Below are 21,128 nucleotides of genomic sequence, written 5' to 3'. Positions count from 1 at the left end.
CATTGGCCGGCGCGCCCGGGGCCGGAGGCGGGGGGGATGCCACGAGGAGAGGGACCGGCCCGGGGGCCAACACCTCCCTTCCCTCCTTCCCCCTACTCTTCTTTTCATTCATCCATTCAATCGTATTTATTGAGCGCTTACTGTGTGCAGGGCACTGGACTAAGCGCTTGGGAAATCCAAGTTGGCCTCCTCCTCCTTCTCCTCTTCCCCTTCCCCTCCTCCTCCTTCTCCCCTCTCCTCCTTCTCCTCCCCTCCTCCTTCTCCTCCCCTCCTCCTCCTTCTCCCTCCCTCCTCCCCCTCTCCTCCCCCTCCTCCCCCCTCCTCCTCCTCCTCCTTTTCCTCCTCCTTCCCCCCCCAGCACCCCCCCATCAAAAGGGGGGTGCAGAAGCCCGGAAGCCCCACGTGGGCCAACCTGCTGCTGGCCCTTGCACCCCCCCTCCCCCTCCCCCTCCCCCAGCGCTCAGTACAGTGCTCGGCCCCCAGTAACCTCTGAACAAAGACACCCCCCCCCCGCACCACCACCACCACTACCGTCCCGGGGGATGGAGGGAGGGATGGGGGGGATGGAGGGCGGGGCCCGGAGCAGCAGCCCCCTCCCCCATCCCGGGAGAAGGCGGGGTGGTCCTGGGGGTGGGAGCGGGGGAGACGCCCCCCCCCGCCCCCCCCTTGGTGTGTGCCGGGCGCTCATTGGCCCGCTCGGCGGAGCCAAGCTGTCAGCCCATGTGGCGTGGCGGCCGGCCCAGGGCAGCCGTTTAAATAGAGGGGGCCGAGCCGGACCCGCCACCACCACCACCACCACCACCACCACCGCCGCCACCTCCGACGGGACCCCCCGCGCACCGACACCCCCCCCACGGGACCCCCGGGACCCCAAAAGGTAACACACGGACGGACACACACACAGACCCATCCATCCCTCCCTCCATCCCTCCATCCCCGGGGCCCAGGCCTTGCCAGGACTGGCCCCCTCCCTCCCTCCCTCTCCCCCCCCAAAAGAAGCCCCCCAGGACTGGCCCCCCTCCCCCCGATATGTTTGTACATATTTATTGCTCTATTTATTTATTTATCTTATTCATTTTATTTTGTTAGTATGTTTGGTCCTGTTCTCTGTCTCCCCCTTCTAGACTGTGAGCCCACTGTTGGGTAGGGCCTGTCTCTAGATGTTGCCAATTTGGACTTCCCAAGCGCTTAGTCCAGTGCTCTGCACACAGTAAGCGCTCAATAAATACGATTGATGATGATGATGATGATGACTGGCCCCCCTCCCTCCAGGGGGGGGGGTCCCCCCGATACGTTTGTACATATTTATTGCTCTATTTCTCCGTCTTCCCCTTTTAGACTGTGAGCCCACTGTTGGGTAGGGCCTGTCTCTAGATGTTGCCAATTTGCCCTTCCCAAGCGCTTAGTCCAGTGCTCTGCACATAGTAAGCGCTCAATAAATACGATTGATGATGATGATGATGACTGGCCCCCCTCCCTCCGGGGGGGGGGTCCCCCCGATACGTTTGTACATATTTATTGCTCTATTTCTCCGTCTTCCCCTTTTAGACTGTGAGCCCACTGTTGGGTAGGGCCTGTCTCTAGATGTTGCCAATTTGGACTTCCCAAGCGCTTAGTCCAGTGCTCTGCACATAGTAAGCGCTCAATAAATACGATTGATGATGATGATGGTGACTGGCCCCCCTCCCTCCAGGGGGGGGTCCCCCCGATATGTTTTTACATATTTATTGCTCTATTTCTCTGTCTCCCCCTTTTAGACTGTGAGCCCGCTGTTGGGTAGGGACTGTCTCTAGATGTTGCCAATTTGGACTTCCCAAGCGCTCAGTCCAGTGCTCTGCACGTAGTAAGCGCTCAATAAATACGATTGATGATGATGATGACTGGCCCCCCTCCCTCGACCCCGATATGTTTGTAGATATTTATTGCTCTATTTATTTATTCATTTGACTTGTACATATCTATCCTATTTATTTTATTTTGTTAGTATGTTTGGTCCTGTTCTCTGCCTCCCCCTTCTAGACCGTGAGCCCGCTGTTGGGTAGGGACCGTCTCTAGATGTTGCTAATGTGGGCTTCCCAAGCGCTTAGTACAGTGCTCTGCACATAGTAAGCGCTCAATAAATACGATTGATGATGATGCTGAGGATGATGATGTCCTCCCGGCATCCTCCGCGGCCCGGGCCTTGACATGGGCCGGTCCTGGGGTGGGGGGCGTTTATGGGGGTCTCGCCCCCCGCTACTCTTTGGCCTCCTCCCTCCATCAGCCATTTTGCTGCCGGGTGCGGGATTTGGCTCTCCCTCTCCGTCCCCCCCTTCTAGACTGTAAGCCCACTGTTGAGTAGGGCCTGTCTCTTGATGTTGCCAATTTGGACTTCCCAAGCGCTTAGTACAGTGCCCTGCACACAGTGAGCGCTCAATAAATACGATTGATGATGATGATGATGATGAATAAATACGATTGATGATGATGGTGATGATGATGGACGCTGGGCCAATGCCTCCTCCCGCGACCAACGTCCTCCGGGATTGCCTGATTGTTGGGGGGGGGGATGGGGGAGACCCCCCCAAAAAAAACCATGGCTCCCCCCATCCACGACCCCCCCCACCCTTCCCCTTTTCCTGCCGGGTGGGGGGACCCCTGAACCCCCAAATGCCAGGGCTGTTGTCTGTTGGGCTCTGGGGAGGATGCTCAGCTCTCCGGGGGGGGGTCTGGGGGGGGACCAAACCCCCCCATCCCCCCCCCCGGGGGACTGGGGGAGACCCTCTTCCCCGAGCGCCCACACCAGCGCCGCTTGGGGAGACAGGAGCCGCCGGGTGACCTTGGGAGAGTCGTTTCCCTGCGCGGAGGCCTCGGTGACCTCATGCGGAAGATGGAGATTGGGGGGGGCCCACGTGGGACAACCTAATCACCTTGTATCCCCCCCCCCCCAGCGCTTAGAACAGTGCTTGGCACATAGTAAACGCCTAACAAATCCCATCACCATCATTCATTCGTTCAATCGCATTTATTGGGCGCTTACTGTGTGCAGAGCACTGGACTGAGCGCTTGTGGGCCTCGGTGACCTCATGCGGAAGATGGAGATTGGGGGGGCCCACGTGGGACAACCTGATCACCTTGTATCCCCCCCCCCCCCCAGCGCTTAGAACAGTGCTCGGCACATAGTAAGCGCCTAACAAATCCCATCACCATCATTCATGCATTCAATCGCATTTATTGAGCTTTTACTGTGTGCAGAGCACTGTACTAAGCGCTTGTGGGCCTCGGTGACCTCATGCGGAAGATGGAGATTGGGGGGGCCCCACGTGGGACAATCTGATCACCTTGTATCCCCCCCCACCAGCGCTTAGAACTGTGCTTGGCACATAGTAAGCGCCTAACAAATCCCATCATCATTATTCAGTCATTCATTCAATCCTATTTATTGAGCTTTTACTGTGTGCACACTACTGTACTAAGCGCTTGTGGGCCTCGGTGACCTCATGCGGAAGATGGAGATTGGGGGGGCCCCACGTGGGACAACCTGATCACCTTGTATCCTCCCAGCGCTTAGAACAGTGCTTGGCACATAGTAAACGCCTAACAAATCCCATCATCATCGTTTATTCATTCAATCGTATTTATTGAGCTTTTACTGTGTGCACAGCACTGTACTAAGCGCTTGTGGGCCTCAGTGACCTCATGCGGAAGATGGAGATTGGGGGGGGGGGGGGCCCACGTGGGACAACCTGATCACCTTGTATCCCCCCCCCCCCAGCGCTTAGAACAGTGCTCGGCACATAGTAAGCGCCTAACAAATCCCATCATCATCATTTATTCATTCAATCGTATTTATTGAGCGCTTACTGTATGCAGAGCACTGGACTGAGCGCTTGTGGGCCTCGGTGACCTCATGCGGAAGATGGAGATTGGGGGGGGGGGGCACGTGGGACAACCTGATCACCTTGTATCCCCCCCCCCCCCCAGCGCTTAGAACAGTGCTCGGCACATAGTAAGCGCCTAACAAATCCCATCACCATCATTCATTCGTTCAATCGCATTTATTGAGCGCTTACTGTGTGCAGAGCACTGGACTGAGCGCTTGTGGGCCTCGGTGACCTCATGCGGAAGATGGAGATTGGGGGGGCCCCACGTGGGACAACCTGATCACCTTGTATCCCCCCCCCCAGCGCTTAGAACGGTGCTTGGCACATAGTAAGCGCCTAACAAATCCCATCATCATCATTTATTCATTCAATCGTATTTATTGAGCGCTTACTGTGTGCAGAGCACTGGACTGAGCACTTGTGGGCCTCCGTGACCTCATGCGGAAGATGGAGATTGGGGGGGGCCCCACGTGGGACAACCTGATCACCTTGTATCCCCCCCCCCAGCGCTTAGAACGGTGCTTGGCACATAGTAAGCGCCTAACAAATCCCATCATCATCATTTATTCATTCAATCGTATTTATTGAGCGCTTACTGTGTGCAGAGCACTGGACTGAGCACTTGTGGGCCTCCGTGACCTCATGCGGAAGATGGAGATTGGGGGGGCCCCACGTGGGACAACCTGATCACCTTGTATCCCCCCCCAGGCTTAGAACAGTGCTTGGCACATAGTAAGCGCCTAACAAATCCCATCATCATTATTCAGTCATTCATTCAATCGTATTTATTGAGCGCTTACTGTGTGCACAGCACTGGACTGAGCGCTTGTGGGCCTCGGTGACCTCATGCGGAAGATGGAGATTGGGGGGGGCCCCACATGGGACAATCTGATCACCTTGTATCCCCCCCCCCCCCCCCAGCGCTTAGAACGGTGCTTGGCACATAGTAAGCGCCTAACAAAGCCCATCATCATTATTCAGTCATTCATTCAATCCTATTTATTGAGCGCTTACTGTGTGCAGAGCACTGGACTGAGCGCTTGTGGGCCTCGGTGACCTCATGCGGAAGATGGAGATTGGGGGGGGGGGCCCCACGTGGGACAACCTGATCACCTTGTATCCCCCCCAGCGCTTAGAACAGTGCTCGGCACATAATAAGCACCTAACAAATCCCATCATCATTATTCAGTCATTCATTCAATCCTATTTTACACAGCTTTTACTGTGTGCACAGCACTGTACTGAGCGCTTGTGGGCCTCGGTGACCTCATGCGGAAGATGGAGATTGGGGGGGGCCCCACGTGGGACAATCTGATCACCTTGTAACCCCCCCCCCCCCAGCGCTTAGAACAGTGCTCGGCACATAGTAAGCGCCTAACAAATCCCATCACCATCATTCATTCGTTCAATCGTATTTAGTGAGCTTTTACTGTGTGCACAGCACTGTACTGAGCGCTGTGGGCCTCGGTGACCTCATGCGGAGGATGGAGATTGGGGGGGGCCCCACGTGGGACAACCTGATCACCTTGTATCCCCCCCAGCGCTTAGAACGGTGCTTGGCACATAGTAAGCGCCTAACAAATCCCATCATCATTATTCAGTCATTCATTCAATCCTATTTATTGAGCGCTTACTGTGTGCAGAGCACTGGACTGAGCGCTTGTGGGCCTCGGTGACCTCATGCGGAAGATGGAGATTGGGGGGGCCCCACGTGGGACAACCTGATCACCTTGTATCCCCCCCCCCCCCAGCGCTTAGAACAGTGCTCGGCACATAGTAAGCGCCTAACAAATCCCATCACCATCATTCATGCATTCAATCGCATTTATTGAGCTTTTACTGTGTGCAGAGCACTGTACTAAGCGCTTGTGGGCCTCGGTGACCTCATGCGGAAGATGGAGATTGGGGGGGCCCCACGTGGGACAATCTGATCACCTTGTAACCCCCCCCCCAGCGCTTAGAACAGTGCTCGGCACATAGTAAGCGCCTAACAAATCCCATCACCATCATTCATTCGTTCAATCGCATTTATTGAGCGCTTACTGTGTGCAGAGCACTGGACTGAGCGCTTGTGGGCCTCGGTGACCTCATGCGGAAGATGGAGATTGGGGGGGCCCCACGTGGGACAACCTGATCACCTTGTATCCCCCCCCCCCCCCCAGCGCTTAGAACGGTGCTTGGCACATAGTAAGCGCCTAACAAATCCCATCATCATCATTTATTCATTCAATCGTATTTATTGAGCGCTTACTGTGTGCAGAGCACTGGACTGAGCACTTGTGGGCCTCCGTGACCTCATGCGGAAGATGGAGATTGGGGGGGGCCCCACGTGGGACAACCTGATCACCTTGTATCCCCCCCAGGCTTAGAACAGTGCTTGGCACATAGTAAGTGCCTAACAAATCCCATCATCATTATTCAGTCATTCATTCAATCCTATTTATTGAGCGCTTACTGTGTGCAGAGCACTGGACTGAGCGCTTGTGGGCCTCGGTGACCTCATGCGGAAGATGGAGATTGGGGGGGCCCCACGTGGGACAACCTGATCACCTTGTATCCCCCCCAGCGCTTAGAACTGTGCTTGGCACATAGTAAGCGCCTAACAAATCCCATCATCATTATTCAGTCATTCATTCAATCCTATTTGTTGAGCGCTTACTGTGTGCAGAGCACTGGACTGAGCGCTTGTGGGCCTCGGTGACCTCATGCGGAAGATGGAGATTGGGGGGGGCCCACGTGGGACAGCCTGATCACCTTGTATCCCCCCCAGGCTTAGAACAGTGCTTGGCACATAGTAAGCGCCTAACAAATCCCATCATCATCATTTATTCATTCAATCGTATTTATTGAGCTTTTACTGTGTGCACAGCACTGTACTAAGCGCTTGTGGGCCTCGGTGACCTCATCTGGAAGATGGAGATTGGGGGGGCCCCACGTGGGACAACCTGATCACCTTGTATCCCCCCCAGGCTTAGAACAGTGCTTGGCACATAGTAAGCGCCTAACAAATCCCATCATCATCATCATCATTCATTCATTCATTCAATCGTATTTATTGAGCGCTTACTGTGTGCAGAGCACTGTACTAAGCGCTTGTGGGCCTCGGTGACCTCATCTGGAAGATGGAGATTGGGGAGCCCCACGTCGGATAACCTGATCGCCTCGTGTCACCCCCCCTGAACGCTTAGAACAGTGCATGGCACATAGTAAGCGCCTAACAAATCCCATCCCAGCCCCCTCCCCATCCCCTCCGCCTTACCTCCTTCCCCTCCCCACAGCACCTGTATATATGGATATATGTTTGGACGGATTTATTACTCTATTTATTTTACTTGTACCTATTTCTTCTATTTTATTTTATTTCGTTAATATATTTTTTTTTGTCATCTGTCACCCCCTTCTAGACTGTGAGCCCGCTGTTGGGTAGGGACCGTCTCCATGTGTTGCCAACTTGGACTTCCCAAGCGCTTAGTACAGTGCTCTGCACACAGTAAGCGCTCAATCAATACGATTGAATGAATGAATCACTGTTATGATTATTCCCTGGGCCTCAGTTCCCTCATCCGCGAAATGGGGATTCATTCATTCATTCATTCAATCGTATTGATTGAGCGCTTATTGTGCGCCCCACATGGAACAACCCTGGTCACCTTGTAACCTCCCCAGCGCTTAGAACAGTGCTTGGCACATAATAAGCGCCTAACAAATCCCATCACTATTACGATTATTCTCTGGGCCTCGGTTCCCTCATCCGCAAAATGGGGATGAAGACTGTGAGCTCCCCGTGGGACAACCTGATCACCTTGTAACCTCCCTGGTGCTTAGAACAGTGCTTGGCACATAGTAAGCGCTTAATAAATGCCATTGTTATTATTGTATCTCCCCAGCGCTTAGAACAGTGCTTGGCACTTAGTAAGCACCTAACAAATCCCCTCACTATTATGATTATTCTCTGGGCCTCGGTTCCCTCATCTGCAAAATGGGGATGAATCCAGTGAGCACCACGGGGGACAACCTGATCACCTTGTAACCTTCCCAGCGCTTAGAACAGTGCTTGGCACATAATAAGCGCCTAACAAATCCTATCACTATTATGATTATTCCCTGGGCCTCAGTTCCCTCATCCGCAAAATGGGGATGAAGACTGTGAGCCCCACGTGGGACAACCTGATCACCCGGTAACCTCCCCAGCGCTTAGAACAGTGCTTGGCACATAATAAGCGCCTAACAAGTCCCCTCACTATTATGATTATTCTCTGGGCCTCAGTTCCCTCATCCGCAAAATGGGGATGAAGACCGTGAGCCCCCCGTGGGACAACGTGATCACTTTGTGTCTCCCCGGCGCTTAGAACAGTGCTTGGCACATAGTAAGCGCCGAACAAATCCCCTCACTATTATGATTATTCTGCGGGCCTCGGTTTCCTCATCCGCAAAATGTTGCCAACTTGGACTTCCCAAGCGCTTAGTCCAGTGCTCTGCACACAATAAGCGCTCAATAAATACGACTGACTGAATGATGAAGCCAGTGAACCCCACATGGGATCACCTTGTATCTCCCCATCGCTTAGAACGGTGCTTGGCACATAGTAAGCGCCTAACAAATGCCATTATTATTATTATGATTATCAGTGGTACTTAGTGAGCGCCTCCTCTCCGCCGAGGACTGGACTAAGCGCTTTTGGGGAAAATGCAGTGCAACAGGCCTAAATCCCCGCTTACATCATCATAATCAATCGTATTGAGCGCTTACTATGTGCAGAGCACTGTACTAAGCGCTTACATGGAGCCTCCAAGCCTCTTTCTCCTCCCTCACCTTCCCCCTCACACACAAACTCATTTATTCAGTCATATTTATTGAGCACTTACTGTGTGCGAAGCACTATGCTTAATAATAATAATGATTATGGTGTTTATTAAGTGCTTTTTGTGTCCCAGGCACTGTCCTAAGCGCTGGGGTGGATAATAATCATTGTGGTATTTGTGAAGCCTTTACTAAGTGCCAGGCGCTGTACTAAGCGCCGGGGTGGATGATAATAATAATAATTGTGGTATTTGTTAAGCTTTTAGTAAGTGCCAGGCGCTGTACTAAGCGCTGGGGTGGATAATAATCATTGTGGTATTTGTGAAGCTTTTACTATGTGCCAGGCACTGTACTAAGCGCTGGGGTGGATGATAATCATAATAATTGTGGTATTTGTGAAGCTTTTACTAAGTGCCAGGCTCTGTACTAAGCGCTGGGGTGGATGATAATAATAATTGTGGTATTTGTGAAGCTTTTACTAAGTGCCAGGCATTGTACTAAGTGCTGGGGTGGATAATACAGTGCTTTGCACATAGTAAGCGCTTAATAAATGTCACCCTTATTATTATTATTATTTATAATAATCATTGTGGTGTTTGTTAAACGTTCACTAGGTGCCAGGCGTTGTACTGAGCACTGGGGTGGATAATAATAATCATTGTATTTGTTAAGCGTTTACCTAGTACCAGGCATTGTACTAAGCGCTGGGGTGGATAATAATCATTGTGGTATTTGTGAAGCGTTTACTAAGTGCCAGACGTTGTACTAAGCGCTGGGGTGGATAATAATAATAATTGTGGTATTTGTTAAGCGCTTACTATGTGCCAGGCGTTGTAGTAAGCGCTGGGGTGAATAATAATAATAATTGTGGTATTTGTTAAACGTTTACTAGGTGCCAGGCCCTGTACTAAGCGCTGGGGTGGGTAATAATAATTGTGGTATCTGTTAAGCGCTTACTAAGTGCCAGGTGTTGTACTAAGCGCTGGGGTGGATAATAATAATAATTGTGGTATTTGTTAAATGTTTACAAGGTGCCAGGTGCTCTACTAAGCACTGGGGTGGATAATAATTATTGTGGTATTTATTAAGCGCTTACTAGGTGCCAGGCACTGTATTAATCTCTGGAGTTGGATAATATTAATTATGGTATTTATTAAACGCTTACCATGTGCCAGGCACTGTACTAAGCCCTGGAATTGGATGATAATAATAACTGTGGCATATGTGCAAGGCACTGTACTAAGCGCTGGGGAGATCATAATTATGGTATTTGTTAAGCGCTTACTATGTGCCAGGCGTTGTACTAAGCGCTGGGGTGGATAATCATAAATGTGGTATTTGTTAAGCTTTTACCAAGTGCCAGGCGTTGTACTAAGCGCTGGGGTGAATAGTAATAATAATTGTGGTATTTGTTAAACGTTTACTAGGTGCCAGGCACTGTACTAAGCGCTGGGGTGGATAATAATAATTGTGGTATTTGTTAAGCTCTTACTAAGTGTCAGATGTTGTACTAAGCGCTGGGGTGGATAATAATAATAATTGTGGTATTTTATTAAGCGCTTACTAGGTGCCAGGCACTGTATTAGTCTCTGGAGTTGGATAATATTAATTATGGTGCTTATTAAACGCTTACCGTGTGCCAGGCACTGTACTAAGCTCTGGAAGTGGATGATAATAATAACTGTACTAAGCGCTGGGGAGATAATAATTATGGCATTTAAGCGCTTACTATGTGCCAGGCACTGTACTAAGCACCGGGGTGGTTACGAGCAGATCGGGTTGGGCCCAGTCCCTGTCCCACGTGGGGCTCACGGTCTTCATCCCCATTTTCCAGAGGAGGGAACTGAGGCCCAGAGAAGTGAAGTGACTTGCCCGAGATCACACAGCAGACAAGTGTCCAACCTAATGATCTTGTATCTACCCCATATTATTATATATTAATATTATAATTATATAATATATTATCATGTCATATTATTATTAATAATAATCATATTTAATCATATTTATTGAGCGCTTACTGGGTGCAGAGCCAGAATTAGAACCCATGACCTTCGGATTCCCAGGCCTCGTGATCTACCCACTAGGCCATGTGTCTTCTCACGATAATAATAATAGTAATAATTGCGGTGATGATAGTACTTGTTCACTCATTCATTGGTATTTATGGAGCACTCACTGTGTGCAAAGCGCTGTACTAAACACTGGGGAGAGTACAATAGCACTTACTTTGTGCCAAGCCCCGTTCTAAGCGCCGGGGTAGAGACAAGTTACTCAGGTTGGCCCCGGTCCCTGGCACCCATGGGGCTCACGCTCTTAATCTTAATTATTTTATTATTATTATTATTATTAATAATAATAATGGCATTTATTAAGCGCTTACTATGTGCAAAGCACTGTTCTAAGCGCTGGGGAGGTTCCAAGGTGATCAGGTTGGCCCACGGGGGGCTCACCGTCTTCCTCCCCATTTTCCAGATGAGGGAACTGAGGCCCAGAGAAGTGAAGTGACTCGCCCAAAGTCACCCAGCCGACAAGTGGCGGAGCCGGGATTGGAACCCATGACCTAATGAGGCCCAGAGGAGGGAAGCGACTTGCCCAAGGTCACACAGCAGACGTAGGGCAGAGCCGAGATTAATAATAAGAATTATGATGGCATTTGTTAAGCGCTTAGTCCAGTGCTCCGCACACAGTAAGCGCTCAATAAATACGATTGAATGAAACGACAGCCTGTGTCCAACCTGATTTGCTTGTATCCGCCGTAGTGCTTGGCTCATAGTAAGTGCGGCTCAGCGGAAAGAGCCCGGGCTTTGGAGTCAGAGGTCATGGGTTCGAATCCCGACTCCACCACATGTCTGCTGTGTGATCTTGGGCAAGTCACTTAACTTCTCTGTGCCTCAGTTCCCTCATCTGGAAAATGGGGATTAAGACCGTGAGCCCCACGTGGGACAACCTGATCACCCTGTATCCTCCCCAGCGCTTAGAACAGTGCTTTGCACATAGTAAGCGCTTAACAAATGCCAATTATTATTATTATTGTTAATATTTATTACTCTATTCATTTATTTATTTTATTTGTACATACTTATTCTATTTATTTGATTTTGTTAATATGTTTTGTTCTGTTGTCTGTCTCCCCCTTCTAGACTGTGAGCCCTCTGTTGGGTAGGGACCATCTCTGTTGCCAACTTGGACTTCCCAAGCGCTTAGTACAGTGCTCCGCACACAGTAAGCGCTCGATAAATACGATTGGTTAACAAATACCGTTATTATTATTATATTATTATCGTGAGCCCCACGTGGGACGAAGGACCGCGTCCAACCCAGTTTGCTTGTATCCCTCCCAGCGCTTAGTACAGTGCCCGCCACGGAGTAGGCGCTTAACAAATACCATCGTCAGTATTAGAATTATGAAATTATAATACTGAGAAGCAGCGTGGCTCAGTGGAAAGAGCCCAGGCTTTGGAGTCTGAGGTCATGGGTTCAAATTATTATAATTATTATCGTTGTTGTTGTTCTCTACTCCAGTGACTGGCATCATCATCAATCGTATTTATTGAGCGCTTACTATGTGCAGAGCACTGTACTAAGCGCTTGGGAAGTACAAATTGGCAACATATAGAGACATCCCTACCCAACAGTGGGCTCACAGTCTAAAAGGGGGAGACAGAGAACAAAACCAAACATACTAACAAAATAAAATAAATAGAATAGATATGTACAAGTAAAATACATAAATAATTTATTTATTTATTATAATAATGGCACATAGTAAGCGCTTAACAAATACCATAAATGTTATTATTTTTGTTCTCTACCCCAGTGGCTGGCACATAGTAAGCGCTTAACAAATACCACAGTTCTTCTTATTGTTGTCCTCCTCCCCAGCTCTTGGCACATAGTGAGCGCTCAACAAGTACCATGATGATCATTTAGTCATTTCTCATTTATATGTTGCCAACTTGTACTTCCCAAGCGCTTAGTACAGTGCTCTGCACACAGTAAGCGCTCAATAAATACGATTGATTGATTTAGGCCCATGAATCGAGGGGGGCGACCCCGATATTCGGTCAGGGTCCGGCTGCCGGGGGGTCGGCGATTCCGACCGCGGTTCCCGAAGGACGCCTTCCCCTCCCTCCGCTTGGGAGAGAGCGGAGCCGGGTCCCGGGGGGCTGGGAAGCCCGTTCCTGGGAATTTCGGTCTTCCAGGGAGCCGGCCGACTCAACGCGGCGCTTCCCGGCCCTTGGCTGGGACTCGCTGTGCATATCAAGTAGGAGGAGAACAGGGTAGCGCATTCCCGGAGAACAGCCAACGAGTGTCCGGGAATTTCGCGCCGTGCCTCCCGGCGAAGGGCCCCGGATTCGACGAGAAAGAGCAGGGAGACAACTGCCCGGCCGGAGAAGCGGTAACCCCGAAATCCGTCGCCGTCCCAGCCGGGGAGATGCAGTGATAGTAATGATGGTGTATATATTAGGCACTTACTCTGCGCCACGCTCTGTACTGAGCGCTGGGGTGGATAGAGGCCAATCGGGCGCGACACCGTCCCCATCCCACGCTCTCCGTCCCCGTTTTCCAGGCGAAGTGACCGAGGCCCGGAGAAGTGGCGTTCGTTCATTCGAGCGTACCTATTGAGCGCCTACTGTGCGCGGAGCACCGGACTAAGCGCTTGGGAAGTCCAAGTCGGCAACAGAGACGGTCCCTACCCAACGACGGGTTCGCGGTCTAGAAGGGGGAGATGGACTGCAAAAGTAGATGTGTCGATACCGTCAAAATAAATAGGATTATAAATATAGATGCACATCACTAATGAAATAAATAGAGTAATAACTACGTACAAAGTGTCGTGAGGCCCTGGATCCCGCTGTGGAAAAGTGGCGAAGCCGGGTTAGAAAAATAACAATAACGATGGCATTTATTATGTGCAAAGCACTGTTCTAAGCGCTGGGAGGTTACAAGGTGATCGGGTTGTCCCACACGGGGGGCTCCCGGTCTCCATCCCCATTTTCCAGATGAGGGAACTGAGGCCCAGAGGAGGGAAACGACTTGCCCCAGGTCACACAGCGGAGCCGGCATTTGAACCCGTGTCCCCTGACTCCCAAGCCTGGGCTCTGCCTTCTGACTCTCAGGGGTGGGGAGCTTGCTGGGCGCCTACCGTCCCGCGGCCGGACAGGAAACGGGGGCTCTCGCCATTCCCCGGGATTGACTCCCTCTGCCCACCCGCCAAGCTCGCTCTCTTCCTCCCTTCAAGGCCCTACTGAGAGCTCACCTCCTCCAGGAGGCCTTCCCAGACTGAGTCCCTTCCTTCCTGTCCCCCCTCCATCCCCCCATCTTACCTCCTTCCCTTCCCCACAGCACCTGTATAGATGTAGATATGTTTGTACATATTTATTACTCTATTTATTTTACTTGTACATATCTATTTATTTTATTTTGTTAGTATGTTTGGTTTTGTTCTCTGTCTCCCCCTTTTAGACGGTGAGCCCACCGTTGGGTAGGAACCGTCTCTATATGTTGCCCACTTGGACTTCCCAAGCGCTTAGTCCAGTGCTCTGCACACAGGAAGCGCTCAATAAATACGATTGATGATGATGACGACTGTGGTTTCGGACGACACGGTGGGTGGGGAGAGGCGGAGAGACGGGCCGGGATAGGGAATTTCGTGGGACTCCGAGTCGGTCTGCCCACGCCGGTGCCCCGGAGGGAAGCCGGACGGGGCAGTGCCAACCTCCCCACCCACCCGGCGGGTTCGCACCCGGACGGGGAGCGGGCCGCTGGAGGGTAGAGTCTCCTGGCCCAGTTTCTCGGATGCCAACCCCGGGAGGAACGGGATAATATATGCTTGCACGTATTTATTACTCTATTTATTTGTTTATTTTGCTTGTGCGTAGTTATTCTATTTATTTTAGACTTTCCCCTTTTATCATCATCATCAACAAACGTATTTATTGAGCGCTTACTATGTGCAGAGCACTGTACTAAGTGCTAGGGAACTGCAAGTTGGCAACATATAGAGGCAGTCCCTACCCAACAGTGGGCTCACGGTCTAAAAGGGGGAGACAGAGAACAAAACCAAACAGACTAACAAAATCAAATAAATAGAATAGATATGTACTAGTAAAATAAATAGAGTAATAAATATGTACAAATATAGATACATATATGCAGGTGCTGTGGGGAAGGGAAGGAGGGAAGATGGGGGGATGGAGAGGGGGACGAGGGGGAGAGGAAGGAAGGGGCTCAGTCTGGGAAGGCCTCCTGGAGGAGGTGAGCTCTCAGCAGGGCCTTTTAGACTGTGAGCCCACTGTTGGGCAGGGACCGTCTCTCTATGTTGCCAACTTGGACTTCCCAAGCGCTTAGCACACAGTAAGCGCTCAATAAATACGATTGATTGATGGATTGATTTTCTTTTGTTAAGACGTTTTGTTTCGTTCCCTGTCTCCCCCTTCTAGACTGTGAGCCCGCCGTTGGGTAGGGACCGTCTCTAGATGTTGCCATCTTGGACTTCCCAAGCGCTTATTACAGTGCTCTGCACACAGTAAGCGCTCAATCAATACGATTGAATGAATGAATAATAATAATAATAATAATGATGGCATTTACTAAGCGCTTACTATGTGCAAAGCACTGTTCAGGTTACAGGGTGATCAGGTTGTCCCACGGTCTTCATCCCCGTTTTCCAGATGAGGGAACTGAGGCCCAGAGAAGTGAAGTGACTCGCCCAAAGTCACCCAGCTGGCACGTGGCGGAGCGGGGATTTGAACCCATGACCTCTGACTCCAAAGCCCGGGCTCTTTCCACCGAGCCACGCCGCTTCTCACGGTGGCCCGGATGCCACCTCCCGAAGCCCTCCCGGGCTGCTCCGCCCCAGGGAGGAAGCAGGGCCGGGCTCAGCCGTTCGATCGTATTTATTGAACGCCGGGGAAAGGACGATCCCTGCCCTCCGCGAGCTTACAGTCTGGGGGGGCACACAGACAGCGAGATGAGCAAAGAGACGTCAATATGAATAAATCAAATTGCAGATAGATACGTAAGGGCTTTGGGCTTGGGGGGAAGAGGAAAGGGAGCGAGTCGGGGGGACGCGGAAGGGAGCGGGAGATGAGGATAAGGGGGGCTTAATAATAATAATAATGGCATTTAGTAAGTGCTTACTATGTGCCAAGCACTGTTCTAAGCGCCAGGGAGGTTACAAGGTGATCAGGTTGTCCCACGGGGGGCCCACAGTCTTCTGGAAACTCTCTAGGTGCGATTCCAAGAGGGGAAAAAAATCTGGGTTAAAAAACAAAAATACTGCAACAGAGTTCCCGATCCTACAAGAGCTAAGTTTTTTTTTCAGGGAGTCACACAGGAATCCTTTCATCACCCTTTGTCCCCCCTACCTGTTGAATCCTGGGAATGGAATGGATTTTGTACATATTTGTACATATTTGTTACTGCTTTTATTTATTTATTTATTTATTTATTTATTTATTTATTTATTTTACTTGTACATATCTATTCTATTTATTTTATTTTGTTAGTATGTTTGGTTTTGTTCTCTGTCTCCCCCTTTTAGACTGTGAGCCCACTGTTGGGTAGGGACTGTCTCTATATGTTGCCAACTTGGACTTCCCAAGCGCTTAGTACAGTGCTCTGCACACAGTAAGCGCTCAATAAATGCGATTGATGATGATGCTGATGATCCCCATTTTCCAGATGAGGGAACTGAGGCCCAGAGAAGTGAAGTGACCTGCCCCAAGTCGCCCAGCTGACAAGTGGCGGAGCCGGGATTTGAACCCACGACCTCTGGCTCCAGAGCCCGGGCTCTTTCCACTGAGCCACGCTGCTGAGTCTGGGAAGGCCTCTGGGAGGAGGTGGGCTTTCAGTAAGGCGGGGGGGAGGGATGCACAGCCCTCCCTGGAACGGGGGTCTTAGAGGGGACTTTAGGGAAATCGAGGCAGCTGACGCTTCCTGTCTCAATCAGTGGGTCTGGGATATTTAGCAAGTGCTTACTGTGTGCAGAGCACTGTAATAATAATAATGATAATGATAATAATAATAATAATAATGACGATGGTATTTATTAAGCCCTTACTATGTGCCAAGCACTGTCCTAAGCGCTGGCGTAGAGACAAGGTCATCAGGTTATCATCATCATCATCATCAATCGTATTTATTGAGCGCTTACTATGTGCAGAGCACTGTACTGAGCGCTTGGGAAGTACAAATTGGCAACATCTAGAGACAGTCCCTACCCAACAGTGGGCTCACAGTCTAAAAGTTGTCCCCCGCGGGGCTCCCAGGTTTCCTCCCCATTTTCCAGATGAGGGAACTGAGGCACAGTGAAGTGACTTGCCCAAAGTCACACAGGGGGCAGAGGAGGGATTAGAACCCGCGACCTCCAACTCCCAAGCCCGGGCTGTTCCCACTAAGCCGTGCTGCTTCTGTACTGAGCGCTTGGGAGAGCGGGTGGACGCGTTCCCCGTCCCCAGGAGCTTACCGTCTAGACGGGGAGACCCGCATTGGGAGGGAAATTCTGGATAGGGACAAGCGCTTAGTACAGTGCTTTGCACACAGTAAGCGCTCAATAAATAGGATTGAATGGTGTAGGGGCGGTGGGGTGACTAAAGTGGGGGGAACGGGGTCAGGGAGCATCGGCTGCCCAGTGGTGGTGTTCACAGCGGGCGGATCTGGATCCGGTTTGGCGGAGAGAGGTCGGGGGGCTGCTGACCCTTGACTGACATCCGGTCTGGGGGGGCCCCGTCAAAAATTATGTGCCAAGCACTGTCCTAAACGCTGGGGCAGATACAAGGCCATCAGGTTGTCCCACGTGGGGCTCCCGGTCTTCGTCCCCATTTTCCAGATGAGGTCACTGAGGCACAGAGAAGCGACTTGCCCAAAGTCACACAGCTGATAAGCGGCGGAGCCGGGATTAGAATCATAATAATGGTATTTGCGAAGCGTTTACTATGTACTGAGCATTGTTCTAAGCGCTGGGGTAGATACAAGGTCATCAGGTTGTCCTACGTGGGGCTCCCGGTCTTCGTCCCCATTTTCCAGGTGAGGTCACTGAGGCGCAGAGAAGCGACTTGCCCAAAGTCACGCAGCTGATAGGTGGCAGAGCCGGGATTAGAATCATAATAATGGTATGTGTGAAGCGCTTACTATGTGCCGAGCACTGCTCTAAGCGCTGGGGTACATACAAGGTCATCAGGTTGTCCCACGTGGGGCTCCCGGTCTTCATCCCCATTTTCCAGATGAGATCACTGAGGCACAGAGAAGCAACTTGCCCAAAGTCACACAGCTGATAAGCGGCGGAGCCGGGATTAGAGTAATAATAATGGTATTTGTGAAGTGCTTACTATGTGCCAAGCACTGTTCTAAGCGCTGGGTTGCCACAGTCGCTGTCCCACGGGGCAACTCGCTTCACTTCTCCGTGCCTTAGTTCCCTCATCTGTAAAATGGGGGTGAAGACTCGCGAGCCCGTGTGGGACGGGGAACCGTGTCCAATTCGATTTGCTTGTGTCCACCCCAGCGCTTAGTACGGTGCCTGGCACATAGTAAGCGCTTAACAAATTAACCACAATTATGATTATTTGAGGGCTGGAATTGTTGGCTCATCCTCTCTCCCAGATGCTGAATTCAGCTCGCACAGTAAATTGCAAGATCCTTGTCAGCTGGGTGACTTGGGGCAAGCCGCTTCACATCTCTGGGCCTCAGTTCCCTCATCTGGAAAATGGGGATGAAGACTGGGAGCCCCACGGGGGGCAACCTGATCACCTTGTATCTCCCCCCACCAGGGCTTAGAGCAGCGCTTGGCACATAGGAGAAGCAGCATGGCTCAGTGGAAAGAGCCCGGGCTTTGGAGTCAGAGGTCATGGGTTCAAATCCTGGCTCTGCCAACTGTCAGCTGGGTGACCTTGGGCAAGTCACTCCACTTCTCTGGGCCTCCGTTACCTCATCTGGAAAATGGGGATTAAAACTGTGAGCCCCAGGCGGGACAACCTGATGACCTTGTATCCCCTCCAGCGCTTAGAACAGTGCTTTGCACATAGTAAGCGCTTAACAAATACCATTATTATTAGTAGTAGTAAGTGCTTAACAAATACCATTATTATTATTAGTAATAATTAGTAAGTGAGCCCCAGGCAGGACAACCTGATCACCTTGTATCCCCTCCAGCGCTTAGAACAGCGCTTTGCACATAGTAAGCGCTTAACGAATACCATTATTATTAGTAGTAGTAGTAAGTGCTTAACAAATACCATTTATTATTATTATTAGTAGGCGCATAACAAATACCATCATCGATATTATTATTCAGCAGAGTTTGGTACTCGTTCCCAGTCCGCAGTGAGTTTACAGAAGGGGCGGGAGATAGAAAAACAAGTAATGTATCTTCTTTCTTTGTAAATTTACTTAATAAGAACAGTGCTTGACCATCCCAAGCGCTTAGTACAGTGCTCTGTACACAGTAAGCGCTCGGTAGATACGACTGCAGGAATGAATCCTAAGCACTCAACAAGTACCCTTTCAGAAAACACCGTTCTAAGCTCAGGATAAGAGAGAAGCAGCGTGGCTCGGTGGAAAGAGCCCGGGCTTGGGGGTCGGAGGTCATGGGTTCGAATCCTGACTCGGCCACCTGTCTGCTGGTCTTCATCTCCGTTTTACAGATGAGGGAACTGAGGCTCCGAGAAGTGGAGTGACTTGCCCAAGGTCACACAGCAGACATGTGGCCGAGTCGGGATTCAAACCCATGACCTCCGACCCCCAAGCCCGGGCTCTTTCCACTGAGCCACGCTGCTTCTCTCTTATCCTGAGCTTAGAACGGTGTTTTCTGAAAGGGTACTTGTTAAGTGCTTAGGATTCATTCCTGCAGTTGTATCTATTGAGCGCTTACTGTGTGCAGAGCACTGTACTAAGCGCTTAGGATGGTCAAGCACTGTTCTTATTTAGTAAATTTACAAAGAAAGAAGATACTTTTCTTGTATTTCTATCTCCCGCCCCTTCTGTAAACTCACTGCGGACAGGGAACGAGTACCAAACTCTGCTGAATAATATCGACGATGGTATTTGTTATGCGCTTACTAATAATAATAATAAATGGTATTTGTTAAGCACTTACTACTACTAATAATAATAATGGCATTTGTTAAGCACTTACTATGTGCAAAGCACTGTTCTAAGCGCTGGGGGGATACAAGGTGATCAGGTTGTCCCACGCAGGGCTCACAGTCTTAATCCCCATTTTACAGATGAGGTAACTGAGGCTCAGAGAAGTGAAGTGACTTGCCGAAGGTTACACAGCAGGCATGTGGCGGAGCCGGGATTCGAACCCACGACCTCTGACTCCAAAGTCCGTGCTCTTTCCACTGAGCTATGCTGCTTCTAAGCGGTGGGGAGGTTACAAGGTGATCAGGTTGTCCCATGAGGGGCTCACAGTTTTAATCCCCATTTTACAGATGAGGTTATTGAGGCCCAGAGAAGTGAAGTGACTTGCCCAAAGTCACACAGCTGACAGTTGGCGGAACTGGGATTTGAACCCATGACCTCTGACTCCAAAGCCCAGGCTCTTTCCACTGAGCCACGCTGCTTCTTACAGTAGTACACAGTACTAATAATAATGATGATGGTATTTGTTAAGCGCTTACTATGTGCAAAGCACTGTTCTAAGCGCTGGGGAGATTACAAGGTGATGAGGTTGTCCCACGGGGGGCTCACAGTTTTAATCCCCATTTTCCAGATGAGGGAACTGAGGCCCAGAGAAGTGAAGGGACTTGCCCAGAGTCACACAGCTGACTATTGGCGGAGCTGGGATTTGAACCTCTGGGGACTCGGGACTCGGAGGAAGGCTGGATGACAAGCGGTTAGTACAGCGCTCCGCGCTCAAAACGCGCCCTGAACATTTCTGTGGGAAAACGGTCGCAGAGCGAAGTTTGGATTGGAACGGGGAGAGGCAGGAAGCTATTGCGGTATTCCAGGCGGGATGGGACTGGGAGGAAGGCTGGAGTGACAAACGGTTAGTACGGTGCTCCGCGCTCAAAACACGCCCTGAACGTTTCTGTTGGAAAACGGTCGCAGAGTGAAGTTTGGATCGGAACGGGGAGAGGCAGGAGGCTGGCGTGGTATTCCAGGCGGGATGGGACTCGGAGGAAGGCTGGATGACAAGCGGTTAGTACAGCACTCCGCGCTCAAAACGCGCCCTGAACATTTCTGTTGGAAAACGGTCGCAGAGCGAAGTTTGGGTCGGAACGGGGAGAGGCAGGAGGCTGGCGCGGTATTCCAGGCGGGATGGGACTGGGAGGAAGGCTGGATGACAAGCGGTTAGTACAGCACTCCGCGCCCTGAACGTTTCTGTGGGAAAACGGTCGCAGAGCGAAGTTTTGGATCGGAACGGGGAGAGGCAGGAGGCTGGCGCTGTATTCCAGGCGGGATGGGACTGGGAGGAAGGCTGGATGACAAGCGGTTAGTACAGCGCTCCACACTCAAAT

The 21,128-nt window shown here is 50.8% G+C and overlaps 1 protein-coding gene across 1 annotated transcript in view; it reads left to right on the top strand.

Annotated features, from left to right (window-relative positions):
• Nucleotides 1–818: 818 nt before the first annotated feature.
• The window catches only part of FASN (fatty acid synthase), an 86,997-nt gene continuing 66,687 nt past the window's right edge, over nucleotides 819–21,128 (top strand). The window contains exon 1 of the mRNA XM_038742835.1: nucleotides 819–877. The gene's annotated coding sequence lies outside the window, so the exon portion shown is untranslated. The remainder of the gene's footprint in view (nucleotides 878–21,128) is intronic.

This window comes from Tachyglossus aculeatus, unplaced genomic scaffold (genome assembly GCF_015852505.1).
Source record: "Tachyglossus aculeatus isolate mTacAcu1 unplaced genomic scaffold, mTacAcu1.pri scaffold_1_arrow_ctg1, whole genome shotgun sequence".
NCBI classification, from domain to species: domain Eukaryota; kingdom Metazoa; phylum Chordata; class Mammalia; order Monotremata; family Tachyglossidae; genus Tachyglossus; species Tachyglossus aculeatus.
The sequence above is the reverse complement of the archived record's forward strand: the minus strand, read 5'-3'. Positions and strand labels throughout refer to the sequence as shown.